Source organism: Leucopleurus acutus (genome assembly GCF_964270905.1).
Source record: "Leucopleurus acutus genome assembly, chromosome: 2".
NCBI lineage: Eukaryota > Metazoa > Chordata > Mammalia > Artiodactyla > Delphinidae > Leucopleurus > Leucopleurus acutus.
In genome coordinates this window covers 25,890,592-25,904,842 of record NC_139143.1, presented here as the reverse complement: position 1 = coordinate 25,904,842, position 14,251 = coordinate 25,890,592, and the positions used below count along the sequence as shown (strand labels likewise).

Below are 14,251 nucleotides of genomic sequence, written 5' to 3'. Positions count from 1 at the left end.
GGGGAAAGGCAAGCATGAAGTATATACTTCAGTGAAAAGTTGAAAAGCATGGAGGGTAAGTCAATTTTCAAAGAAGAAAGTCAGCGGCACAACACGACGGAATGCCTGATTCACCTCTGCAGAGCAGACACTGACTTCCACCCGGGAGAATCACCAAATGAGTTGGCAGTTGAAAATATGATTTCCGACTTTTCATCAGATCTTACATTTTACTTTAAGACTGTGAAACAACACGGGATTAAAAGTCTTATTCAGAAACAGAAGTGAAAAGGAGAATTCGGCGTGTCTCTTTGTTCAGAGAAAATACTTTCAAAGGTACTTCATAATTAAAACTTCAACATGTAGGTGGAAGGTGAGGGCAATGCATGGCTTTCCTTGCTTGGTTCCTGTTGGATAGAGAGACAGCCTGTGAGCTTGGGGGCAACAGACACCTCCCATTTACAGTGCTCACCAGTTGCCCAGGGCCCAACCCTTGCTGACAGATATTTGCAGAACGCTCAGGTCTGTACGGCTCCCTATGACTGCTGTCCTGGGAACAGGCACCAATCAGAAGCCTTACCTCTTGGGGGGGGGGGTGGGATGGGGGGGCGAGAAGTAGTGGGAGACATCATTCAAGTATGAAATATTCTGCCACTTACCGGATGTGGGGCCTTGGGGGAGGTACCCAGCTCTCTGGGTATAGCTTTGTAGCTATAAACTGGGGCTAATCACTTCTGCTGTTACCTAGAGAGGCAGATCTAGGTTCAGGTTTTCTCATGCCTGACACTACAAAGTATAATTTTGTAGGCCTACTTCAAGGAAAAGAATGCAAAGTTAACAAATACAGAATTGAGAACAGGGTTTTAGAAGGGGCTCATGCAAGTGGAGGATCCTACAGTTTCAGCCTCATTAGCTCCACGGTAAATCCACTTTTGCATACCTGCCTATCTTAATTGAGATAAGAGGTGAGGATACAAAAGTGCCTTGCAAATTGTAAGGCATTATATAAACAAATGACACTGAATTCCTCTACAAATAAATAATGCGTATCGTGTGCTAAACAGTATGCCAAGTGTAGGAGACAAAGCTACGAACAAGACAGACATGTTCCCCCCCTCCCCTTATGGAACCCAGAGTCCAGAGGCACTGCATCATCATCTGTGGCAGGATGTCCTCTGAATCCTGAGTACAGAAGTGAAGCTCATGAATACAGAAGGTCTGACTGCTTCCCTGCAACACTAGCCCCTCTCAGGGCTCTCCAAGGTCCTGATTCCTACACCCAGCTTTCTGGGACTTGGGTTCTACTCAATCTCAACCTCTGTCTTCTCCTCCTTCCCAACCATCGTCTTCTTACCGACTGCCATTTTGAAACCCCCAGAGCAACAAGCCAACCTTTCTAACCCCATATTTTCAAACGTGAATGGACAGTGGTTGCTAAGGGCAGGGGGACAGTGGGGGTGAGTGAGATTACAGGATAGAGAACGACTAAGGAGCGTAGGGTTTCCTTAGAGGGAGACAGTGAAAATGTTCTAAAATTGATGGTAGTATTAGATGTACAACTCTGTGAATATACTAAAAGCCACTGAATTGTAAACTTTAAATGGGTAAGTTACATGGTACGTGAGTTATATCTCAATAAAGTTGTAAAAAACTATGAATGGAGAACCATTCAAGAAAAGTTCAGAACACAAAAAAAGACCAGAAAAAATAAACTGAAGAAAAAAAACTTGAAGAAACTGAGATTATTCAGAAAATGGGAGAGCATTTTTTAAAAGACCAATTACCCTTAGATTCGAGAAGATGTTGAGTTCAAAAAAATAAGAATCGGGAGCTATGAAAAAGAAAATTTTCAAGAACCAGTTCTTATAAATTTATAAACAAAAGTTTTTCTGAGATATAAAAATTCCAATAAAGGTCTGGAAGGTTAAGTCAAGGATGACTCTCAGAACATAAAGCAAAAGGCCCAGGACACTGGAAACAGAAGGTTAACATCTGACTACTAGGACTTTCAGGACAAAAGAACAGAGAGGAGAGAGGAAATGGAATTAGAAAGGAAAAAATAAAGAAAAAATTTCCCAGAGATAAAGGCAGACAGGAGTCTTTAAAATGAAAGGATCTAGCATAAATGAAAAAATACCCATGCCTAGATATATCAACGTGAACTTTCAGAACATCAAGGAGAAGAGCAGAGCCTAAAAATTACAGGAAGATAAAATGGTGATCAACAAAGAAACCCAAATCCAAGTAGAATCAGAAATGATAGATCTCAGAAGACAGGGTAGCGGGCTTTTAAAATAGCCATTGAAAGTGATTTTGAACTGAGAATTTTATATTCTAATTCTCCATCAAGAACAAGCGTACTCAACCTCCATCTAACATGGTGGGAAATCAAGGGACATTGCCTAAAGTTGACAGAATGAGAAATAGAGATTTCAGTATGTTGTCTGAAGTTTCACAGTTAGCCATTAAATGAATTAAATAACCTTTATAATTTTTTGATGGAAAGGAAGAGGAAGGAGAGAGAAAAGAGGATAGTATACGCTAGAGCTTTATTTTTTCATAGTTAGGAGTAGATAATTCATTTAGTTGAAACACAAGAAACATAAATCAAAAAACTGTTATTCAGGGGTACAAAAATAACTATCAGAAGCGCTGAAAACAGAAATGTTTTTAAAGAGTTGCTCTTAAGAAGCAGTCTTGAAAGTGGGGAGGGGTGAGGCAGAAGCCTGTTTTTTTTTAATTTTAAAAATGAAATATAAGGGGTCAAATCCACGCCCCCTGCAGTGGAAGCTCAGAGTCCTAACCACTGGACCGCTGTGGAATTCCCTAAACTGCTCTTCCTAATAGCCTGGCATGAAATGTGTCTTCCTCTAATTCCAAGTCATATGTCCTAGTTCCTCCCCCTCTGGTCACGAGGAAGAGTCTACCCCCGTCCTACCCTACAGCCCTTTAAAGATTTGTAAACTTATAACAGCTCTCCTTTTCCTTCTCAAAGTCTTTGCATCTTGTGGTGAAACATCTCCATTTCTCATTGGCCATTTCTCATATGATGTTGCTACAAGATTCTTCTCATTCTTGTCACTCTTAGCTAGGAACTCTCTAGACACAGTGCAATGGATGCGTGTGTCCAGTCTCTTACAATTGCCTACAATCATGCAGCATAAGGCTGCATTATCTTTCTTGGTGACTGCACTGCACTAGTCTCCTGCAACCCCCCATATATGTCAGTTAGGAGTCTTTATGTTGTATGAACCAAGAAATCCAATTCACACAGGTTGATAAAAAATGAAATTTATCAGCCTAAGTGTTGTGTAACTCAATACTACAGGGCTGAATTTGGTTTCAGGCAATTCCTGAACAATGGGACCAGGATCTGTCTCCATTCCTTACCTCTGCTTCCTGAGTTTCATCTCCATTCTCACTCTTTGTGGTCCCAAGAGACCTAACAGCCTGCATCTCCTGTGGCCATATGCTTCCTCTATCATGAGCCATAGCAATGGGCAGTTTACTTTCCTAATATTGTGAATAGAAGTCTAAGAATAGACCATCATTGGTTCTAACTGGTCTGGCTTGAGTCAGGTGACCAGGGAAACATGGTTCTCTAGCTTAAGCTAATCATGCACTGCCCCTGTGGTCAATCGATCACATACAAACTACACGGCTAGGACATCTGAGGTTCTATTAAGAAAGAGAACGGAGGAATTAATGCTAGTGGGACATCCAAACATAATCCACTACTACAAAACATTAGAAAAATTCTCCAGCCTGTTACTGAATTTTTAATCACAAATGCAGACTTTTCCATGTATCCCTGTTTAAGTTCATCTTGTTGATATTGGCCAAATGTTTCTAATTAAGGAGATAATTTTGAAGTTTGGTTTATTCCCCCAAAGTAGCAGTTATTCTTCTCAGCTTTGCATCCCTTGCAAATTTGATATACATAACGGCTATGTATTCATCTCATTAAGTCTTTAATAAAAATGTTGACTCAGAACCAAAAAAGTGGAGCTTTGAGGCACATACCATTACATATTTCCCAAAAGGAGTCTATCAATCTGTTAATGGCTACAGTTCAGAAACAGCTGTTTAAAAGGCATAAACAAACCTTACTAGCCCGATTTTTCCATCTATAGGAAATGTACCAGAAGACATTATCAAATACCTTGCTGAAATCAAGGTGCACTCTACCTGTAGCATTTCCAAAACAAATGCAGTCTTCTGGCTACGTTCCTTAGTGCCTACAGCCTGAAATAGGTAATGCACACTGGGACTGAAAAACCTTCACAAGATATATCACACGTTGCCATCAGGCACACTTTCTTACACAACTTCTCTGCCTCAGGTAGGGCCTCACCGGCCTCCCCATCCATCCTTTCCTCTTACAGCGAACAGACTTCTTCTCGAGAAGCTTAGCTTGTGTCCTGGTCCAAGTGAATACTGCTGCTCCCTTTAAAATTCTAGGAATCTGCTCTTGCAGAAATTCATTCCTCACGCATAACTCTAATGGTACAATGCTGCTTTTTCTTTCTCTCCCACGTCATAGCTTTTTACTTATCAGCCTTTGGACTCTCTTTACCACCTGTGAATTTTTTTCTTTCCAGAATTTTTACTAGACTGCCTGAGTAGACTAGTGCAGTGGACAGCATTCTTCTGCTTTGTCCATCATCCACCTACCCTCCATCTTTGGAATACCTTCCGTCCATTCCACACCTTGTTACTGGTAGGGCTGCCAGCATGTTATCTCCCTTGGTCCAGGCAGCGGTGGGCATGAGACCCAAAGAGGCCAAAGAAGTCCATCCAAAACACATATTTTAAAATGTGGAGCTAGAGGAACTTCCCTGGTCGTCCAGTGGTTGAGACTCCACATTTGCACTGCAGGGGCACTCAGGTTTCATCCCTGGTCGGGGAGCTACGATCCCACATTTTGCATGCTGTGGCCAAAAAATTAAAAATTAAAACAAAAATTTGGAGCTAGAGCAAACAGAACCTTTTGTTTTGTCACAGAACTAGGAGAATGTGAACCGGAGGCTGCTGGAAGCCACCTTCTCTACCACATTGTGGGGAGACCACCTGTGTGGTAAAGAATGAAAACAACATAGAGGAATGAGCAGAGCAGAGAGAAACAGATCCCGGGAGAGGAGTAGGGAAGGGCTGAGAGGAAGAGAGACTGTATCCCTGAATTCTGTCACACCAGTTCTGTCCCTGGCTGTGCAGTTTCGTGGGCAGCGAACCCCCTTTCATGCTCAGGCAGTCTGAGGTGGGTTTCTGTCACCTGTAACGAAAAGAATCTTGATACATTCATGTAGTAGGAAGGCGGGGGGTAGCTGGAAAGACCCCTCAGCCCGCTGTAGTGCAGTAACAATCCAGACCTTTATAACTGAGCAAACCTGGGTTCAAGCTGACTCTACAGCTCTTTCGGTAAATTATAACCAAAATAAAATAAATAAGCCTAGGGCTTCCCCGGTGGCGCAGTGGTTGAGAGCCCGCCTGCCGATGCAGGGGATGCGGGTTCGTGCCCCGGTCCGGGAGGATCCCACATGCCGCGGAGCGGCTGGGCCCGTGAGCCATGGCTGCTGAGCCTGCGCGTCCGGAGCCTGTGCTCCGCAACGGGAGAGGCCACAACAGTGAGAGGCCCGCGTACCGTAAAAAAAAAAAAATAATAATAAAATAAAAAAAAATAATAAGCCTAAGGTTTGAACCCCAGCTCTGCCACATACTTCTCATCCTCAGTCCCCTCACATGGAGGACAGGACAGGCTAAACTTCCTCCTCACTGTGCTGGGAGGGTTAGAAGGCCAAGCGAGCTGCCTGGTCCACAGGAGGCTCTTAATAAGTAATAGCAATTACTTTTCAGTTGAGGAAAGCTGAAAGGTAGAGGAGAGCTCTTACAGTCCTTTCGCCCATTCCTCTCAAAAGATAATGCTAACAAATAGCTGGCAGATGCTTCTGCAGTGGCTGAACCCGATTTATCTTACTTTGGGAGGATATTACGGTGATGGTTCCCATTACAAGTGAGAGCAGATTTGCTCCTCTTTAATTCTGAAGGGCAGCGTGATAGCGTGACTGGTGTTCTTTGTGCGGGAAGAGCCATTTCCAGCAGCCTTGCGTTCTTTGCAGAGTGAGCGCTGTCTCCACTCCCCTCGCTGCTCCCAGGGCCCCGCCCACTGCCCTGTTGCACTCCAGTTTCCTAGTCCCTGATGGGGCCGCTTCCCTTGGACATATCACACATTGTTTCCAGCCTGTGTGCTCTCATGAGCTAAGAGCTTTGTGCTATCTGGGCCGAAGGACATTTTTCGAGCTCAGAATAACTTGGCTCTCTCAAAAACTGGGACCTATCATTTTCGGGGCCATTAATTCCCCACCTTTCATTTCTTTGAAGGACCTCTTACTGTTCCTTACAAGTGCTATCACCACTCTCTACAAGTGATCAAAAGCGTGAGGCTTGATAAATCAGCTTTACTTGTGCAATTTAATTGAAGGTCCATTCATCTATCCTTGGAGAAGTTCTGAAAACTCAGTATGGACTTCACTCAAAATACACAAATAGCATGTGACCAAAAAAAATTTTTTTTAATTTCAAAAACATGTATTTACATGAAATTGAAGTTGGTTTTAATCAGTTCTTTTTGAGTCCTTCAAAGTTATATCCATCATTTCCCACTTCTCAGGCCTGCCTGATTTTCTGTTGGCTCCCTGCAGGGGAAAATGGGATATTTTTTTCCTCTACTTTCTCTTCCAAGAGCTGAGAAAAAGGACAAGAGATAGCAGCTATGTAGCTTCAGGGGCAGCCAAGCAAGAGATTGATTCAACAGGAGAAATTTAATGCATCCCAAAAGATTCCCTAGGATTTGATATCCTGCCGCTTAGGGTACAATCTGTTGTAATAAGAAACTGAAGATGTTCTGTCAGGAAAGTCAAAGTACTCAGAGATGGCTTGTGAAAATTAAAAAAAAAAAAAAAAGTGAAACGTAACAGGAAATGTTTTTATTCTGGAAACGCTTTCTTAAATAGGAGGACAGGGGGCTTCCCTGGTGGTGCAGTGGTTGAGAGTCCGCCTGCCGATGCAGGGGACGCGGCTTCGTGCCCCGGTCCGGGAGGATCCCACATGCCGCGGAGCGGCTGGGCCCGTGAGCCATGGCCGCTGAGCCTGCGCGTCCGGAGCCTGTGCTCCGCAACGGGAGAGGCCACAGCAGTGAGAGACCCGCGTACCACAAAAAAATAAATAAATAAATAAAAGGAGGACAGAAGACCATTTCTCAGAGAATATACATGGGTGAACACAGAAGATGAAATGCTTTCCTGTGCAGGTACCTAATCCCAGTGTGGAGGGCGGCTTTCATCTTGCTCCCCAGGGAGGCTGTTTACCAAGAATCAGGCAAATGCAACGGACAAGAAGTATGTCCTATGCCCCGACCTAGCCTGGGGTGTCTAGAGTCAAGGTAAGTGTGGGGATGGATGACGCTGGCCCATGGCTGTGGGATTTTCTTGTCTGAGAGGAGGAATGTGGCTCTGGGCAATGTGCTGATCTCACAATCCCAGCACAGGGGGAGTGGGCGGAATAAAGTTCAGCAGAGGGTTTCAACACTAGATCCAGGGTCTCTGAACGATGGTCAGGTGGTGGCCCTCCGGTAGCCAGGAAAGACAAACATACAGAGCTGTGTGGCCAGGAGACAGCAGGAAGCACGGGTTTCACGTGTGTCCTGCTGTGCACAGCATGTTGGGGGCAATGTGTGGGTCACCTTCCCCTCCCCAGCAGGGGCTGTACATATACCAGCAGCGCCCAGTCATTTGTGCCACCCTTAAGTCAGGTGGGAATACCCAGGCTGGATTAAGGCTTGGTCTGTGAAGCTGTCACCTAGGCCCGTCTGCTGTCACCGGGAGCTCTGTCACCATCTGCAGCTCTTGTTCAAGGGCCAGAGGCCTGGGGTGGTGGCAACGGGCAGGGGAGCTGCGGCACCCAGGAGAATGGGTGGGCTCGTGGCCGCCCCTTCCCTCTTCCAGAGGGGCTGGAGGGTCAGAGCCTCATGCCAGTTCCATGCACAGACTACCCTTTATTTCTCTTTCGGAACAAAACCCACACAGCTGGTTCATTCTCATGCAACTAGTGGGGTCAGGGCTGGAACCACCCAGAACACTGGTCAGTAAATGTCTTTACCCAAACACACAGGTGGCATCCCCAGCAAGGTGGTTAGAGCGAAAGGGAAGTTAGGGTGTCTTTAGAGGAGTGGGCCACTGAAGGCAAGATGGTTTCATTCCTCCGCTGCCCCAAGGAAAGTGCAGTCAGAGAAATTAGTCAGCTTGCTCTTCTTTATTCTCCTACCAAAAGCCTCACACTAGCTCCAGGTTATCTGGACCTGGAAACACGAGTAACTAGGGATGAGCTCAAGTCGGTAGTTTAAGTAAACACACGTGCACCTGAACTGCGGCGTCTCATCATCTGCGCTGTTCTCGCCCCCTTCCTCTTCCTCTTTTCTCTCCTTTGCCTTCTTTTTCCTTTTGTTGTATTTCTAGATTCTGAACTAAAAGAGCCCTTTGGAATTAAACTAAGGGGCTGATATTAAGCAGGTTAAATTAAGAGTGCTGCGGCCTCGACAGGCCCCTACCCCAACTGCCAGGCCGGTGGTCATTGCCCCAGTGTTAAGACAAGGGGCCGTGACTAAGAAATCAATCTCACAGAACTGGCAGCAAAGAAAGAGAGGCCCCGATTAGAGGTATCAGGCAACTCAGTATTTTACACAAACATGCACACAGAGCTCAAACTCTCATATAGGGGTTTGGCCACCAAAGATACTTTAATTGAAAATTACAGTGTGGAAAAAAAATGATTAAGTGGCTAAGGGATTATTGTCCACATCAGTAGGCAGAGAGTAAAACATTTGTTCATTCATTGGGTGAAATAATTCTGTAAACCTCACCATGGAAGACAGATTGCAAACAAGGTGCGTGAACAGTACGCTGGGTGAAGCTCCGATTCTCATGTCCCCTCCTGGCTGGAGACCCAGCTCTGCTTTACCTCTGGGTCCTCCTCTGTGAGTCTGGAGAAGTCTTACAGCTGATACCCCCAGCCAAGACCTTGCCCTCTAGGAATGAGCTTCACGGACAGGTATATGGACACAAGCATCCTCCTGGAGCAGCCTAACAAGGTCTGTGACACGGAGAGACGAGGCAACGGCAGAGCAGGCCCAAGTAAGTGCCGAGTGAGTGAGTGACTACGCCCCGGGGAACGCGCACCCACATATGCTCTGCTGGCTCTCGGACTAGACAAAAAGCCACAGAAGACCAACTGTAAACGTCTTCAGAAGAAAAGCCAGCTTGAAAACAGTCGTAGAAGGTACTGCTGTGATGAAACCTTACATTTCATCAACTTATCCGCTAAAGCTTCTGAGGGAAGAGTCAAAAGATTACTGGCAAAATCAAAACAGAAATGGCTGCTATGTAATTACTGGCAATCTCTGAGTTACAAACACTTACTCGTAACTACGTCATGTACGCAAACCACCAGCTGCATTTTACTGCCATTCTTCCCACAAAGCACAGAAAACGATGAGAAAAAATCTTACCCTTTCACGATTTCTTCCCCTTGAGGAGGATTTCATAACTGTCATGCACTCACGTGTAAGACCCTTCGTCATTCCTGTTCTTCTGCCTCTTTCCAGGTAACTTACCAAACGTCATTCCCAGCACTATTTTTGGATAAGTAAATCAATACAAGCAAACCTCACTCTATAAGAACAGACTTTGATCAGGAAAAGGCCCTTATATATTATGAAATGAATTTAAATCAGATATAATCAATATCATGCTATCCATTCTTAATTCTTTTGGGAAAAGAGGAACACTTTGGTGGACGGGGGACACAATTTGATAATGGTTATCTACATTGAAAATGTACATAACTTTTGATGCAGCAAGTTAGCATTTAGGAATTTATCATATGGATTCACCCTATGGCTTCAGTCACATCAGAACACAAGGATGCAAGTATGTGGCTGTTAATCATAGTATTGTTTGACATGGTAAACATACACGGAGACCAGAGGGACGGATGGACAAATTACGGTACATTCCTGAGATGATGTACTAGGTATCTGTTAAAAGGAATGAGGTAGGGCTTCCCTGGTGGCGCAGTGGTTGAGAGTCCGCCTGCAGATGCAGGGCACACGGGTTCGTGCCCCGGTCCGGGAAGATCCCACATGCCGCGGAGCGGCTGGGCCCGTGAGCCATGGCCGCTGAGCCTGCGCGTCCAGAGCCTGTGCTCCGCGGCGGAAGGGGCCACAACAGTGAGTGGCCCGCGTACCGCAAAAAAAAAAAAGAAAGAATGAGGTAGACATGCAGGAGTCGATCTGCACAGATGTCCACACTTTGTCATAAAGTGAAAAAAGCAAGTTATGGAACATGAGACAGAGAGCGACCCTATTTTTTCCTTCTCTCTCCCACTAAGGAGAATTCTTGGCTTCTCCATCCCTTTTCTCCTTGTCATCTTTCCTTCCCCACCCACCACACACCAGTGGGCATATTTAATGGATCAGGATTGGGACCAAGTCTCTCCCCAAGAAAGACAAGAAGAAAACAGAAAGTGAGGGAAGGAGGGAAAAGTGGGGCTTTGGAATATATTCAGACGAGTCCCTCACACATGGAAAAGTTCAGAAAGAAACTTACCATGGCTATCTTTAGGGAGTGGGACAGGATGTGAAAGATGAGGATGATTTTTACCTTTCCGTCGTTTTGAAAATGTCCTTTCCTAGGAGTATGTATTATTCTTACAACAAAAATTACCAGAACGTGTGAATATATTGAAATGGACTTGAGGTCATGGGGAGGGGGAAGGGCAAGCTGGGATGAAGTGAGCGAGTGGCATGGACATATATACACTACCAAACGTAAGGTAGATAGCTAGTGGGAAGCAGCCGCATAGCAGCTCAGTGCTTTGTGACCACCTAGAGGGGTGGGATAGGGAGGGTGGGAGGGAGACGCAAGAGGGAGGGGATATGGGGATATATGTATACGTATAGCTGATTCACCTTGTTATACAGCAGAAACTAACACACCATTGTAAAGCAATTATACTCCAATAAGGATATTAAAAAAAAATTAACAGAACGTGTGAATATATTGAAAGTCCTCCTCGAAGCCTTAAGAAGCCTCTGCACCTCCGTATCAGCCTCTGGTTCCTAAAGAAAATCAACTTTAATTTGTATTCAACATAATTTAAATCTTAGTTTTTAAAACTATGTTCAGTTTTGTTTTTGTTTTTCTTTCTCCTTTTTTTAAAAAAATGTACGGCCTACATTGACGATGCTGAGCAGACTTTCACGGGCTAGTCCAGGGACCCCAGCATGATCTGTAACACCTTCTTCAATGAGAAAATGCTTCCCAAGTCCTAAACTACCAACTGGCAAACTAACTTTTGAAACCCAATTCGTCTTACAGCTGAGATTTGACTGAATTGTATTTTTAAGTAAAATTTGGGAAATACCTTTAAATTACTTAATGTTGGTAGTGCTAACAGACAGATGACTGCATATATAATCACAGATACACACATAGATACTCTCAGGAGAAGTACTATGAGTTAATACTAAAGACTGCACATTTTGTTGTATGTGAATTAATTCCAAATTGCTTTATGAAACATAAAGAACTTAATATTTTATGTTGCACCATAAAAGGAACTTCTATCGAGTAAAAATAAATGATGGAGTGACAAGAAGGGAGCCGAGGGCAATGCGGTGATTTGGATAAAAATGGAATAATGGACGCCTTCTCGTCTAAGGTCAGCAGTTAAGATTTAGCCAAGGTCAGCAGTGACAAAATCATCACTAGAGTCTTGACCTCAATCTAGTTGCTGAAAACAGTATATTAACATTGTAAAACTGTTACGGCAGATGGCAATCCAGTCACCTCTCAGTAACCAATGCCTAACTACCCGTGTCCTTGGCTACAGGTGGACAAAAAGCCCACCCGAAGCATTTGCCGGGAGACCGTGTAGACGGGGGAGGCCCACAGCGTGAGTTCCCTCGTGCACACCTGCGGGGTGAAAACCACTGCCCACCTCGGGATTCCTACCTCACACTCTAAGATTGTTAAAGGGCTTGCAGGGCATCTGGCCCGTTAGTTCTTTATTTTCACTTTTGCCTGAGCTGAAGGGCAAAAGGGCCAAGTCTGTCGGCATCCATCCCTCTCATTTCTCTTAACTCTGTTGGTCTGGATTACTGATAGCCCTTTTCTCTGCTACAACTTTGAAAGCAAATAGTTCAGATCTCACTCGTTTGAAGTGGATCATTGCAGATTCGATTTCTTGAAATACAGAACACCACAGAGCAACTCCTTAATAAGCTCCAGGGAGGAGAAACGGAGGGAAGCTTGGAAATGTGTCACCCAGCGTAAGAACAGAGGGTACATTTACAGAGAGATCGTGACCGGCCCAACACCAGGGAAACATAACCAAAAGTATTCCAAACAACATGGAGTACATTCCGTGGACTTGGCCTCGCTTACAAGAAAGGCTTCTTTGTTTGATTCAAGTTTAAGTCAGTGAAACTGCCAGTTAATAAAGGGGGTAAGAAAGTCCTTCAGGGAAGCCTTGGGGGCTATGGAGAAAAGCGGATTCAAAAGTACACGGAGAACAAGCTCCCTCAAAGGCATGCGGCTTTCCTAATGAAGCCGGGGGACCAACATATATTCCTGAGCCTGGGCGGTGGGCTCAGTGCACTTCCAGCCCCAGACGGCAGCGGGCCGAGCCGCCGCCGAGGGGGTCTGGAAAAGAGGATTTTCCGTCTTTGTCTCCTGGCCGGATTCCATCCGCTCACCGGGCAGCCTGTGGTTTGGCATCGTGAGCCCGAGCCCTGAGTTCAGAGGGGTAACGCCAACCGTGCCCAACCTGCCTCTCACTGCAACACAGAGAACGAATGAAGGCTTATCTCTCTGTATTCAATTCATATTTTCTGAGAACCCACAAGATTCATCATACCTAACAGACGTTTCACGCTCATGGGAAAGTCTACAGTCCCAGCCCTCAAGGCAATCTCTTATAAATTTGATTAAAGCTGACTCACAGTCTGGATTCCGAAGCTGTTCAACCACAAGGCACCGGGAGAAACCACCTAGAGAAGCTCTGAAAAACACCCTCAGGGTCACCCTGGTGCCGTGGCTGGCCTATGGACTTCTGCCATGCACCTGGCTGGTGGGTCTACGCCATCTTTAGGCCCTTCTCTGTCTGCACCGTGCTCCTGGCTTCCTGACCAAATGTGTCATTTCCGGCTTCCTCCCTTTGCCCGGACTGATATCCCAGACCCTGGACTTGCTTCTGTTCTTATCGTGTTGATCTTGGTAACTTCCCAGCTCCGGTGTCTTCTGAGGCTCTTCCTCAGTGGGGACAGGCGGCGCCCTGGGCTCTGCCTCCCTCCCCTCCTTCCCTGAGGACCACTCCTCTGCCTGTTGCCCATGTTGCATAGGTCTAGACCTGGATCTTCACTCTGCTCAGCCCCTTAGGGCTGACATCATGTCTGCACGGTCTTCAGAGCTGGGAAACTCAGTATCTGCCTGGAATGGTGCCCCTCCTCCGCAGGGGCCTCCCCCAGCCTCCCCAGGTCCCAGATGCTTTCAGGGCACCTTCCCCACAGTGAGTGACCTTGTTCTGTGCTGGAGGCGGCTATTCCAACCTCAGATGATGGTATATGCATCTCTTTCTTCTGCCCTTTCTTCTGGACTGATCTATCTCATCTTCCAAACTTATGTTCTTAGCCCACTGCAAACTAGGGTCCCACACCCACCAGCACCAAATTCTCAGCACTAGACTTCAACACTGCCCTCCCTCCGGAAGCTCCCCTGAGTAACCAGAACCTCTAGGGGCAAAACACGCACGGGTCTGGAGGAGCTGAGGCCGGTCAAGAAACAATTCATTACCAGTAGTTCCTTCCTCTGACTCAATGACATGTTTGAGCAGGGCTGTCCCCCTGCTCTCCTGCTTGGGTCATAAGGTGATTATGAGGTCAGAGGGCTCGAATGAAGGCACCCTAGGAACCATAAAGCCCTGAGAAATGGAAGAAACCAGCACTGCTGTCAGCCAGGTGGAGGGTCCCACACCGGCGTCCTCACCTAGATCAGCAGGGCTGAGGCCACAGGCCGCAGCCCCCAGGCTACGTCTGTGCCGAGCCCCTCTCTGCTCCCGCAAACTCTGTCCTTGCCTCTGCCATCGCGAGCATTGCACCTTATTCCAAGCACTAGCTCCACGTGCAGACAGCATCTCATCAGTCCCTGCACACCCACAGTGC

The 14,251-nt window shown here is 45.9% G+C and overlaps 1 protein-coding gene across 2 annotated transcripts in view; it reads right to left on the bottom strand.

Moving 5' to 3' along the window:
* The window catches only part of SMYD3 (SET and MYND domain containing 3), a 708,690-nt gene that overhangs the window by 88,499 nt on the left and 605,940 nt on the right, over positions 1–14,251 (bottom strand). The gene's annotated exons all lie outside the window — the stretch shown is intronic.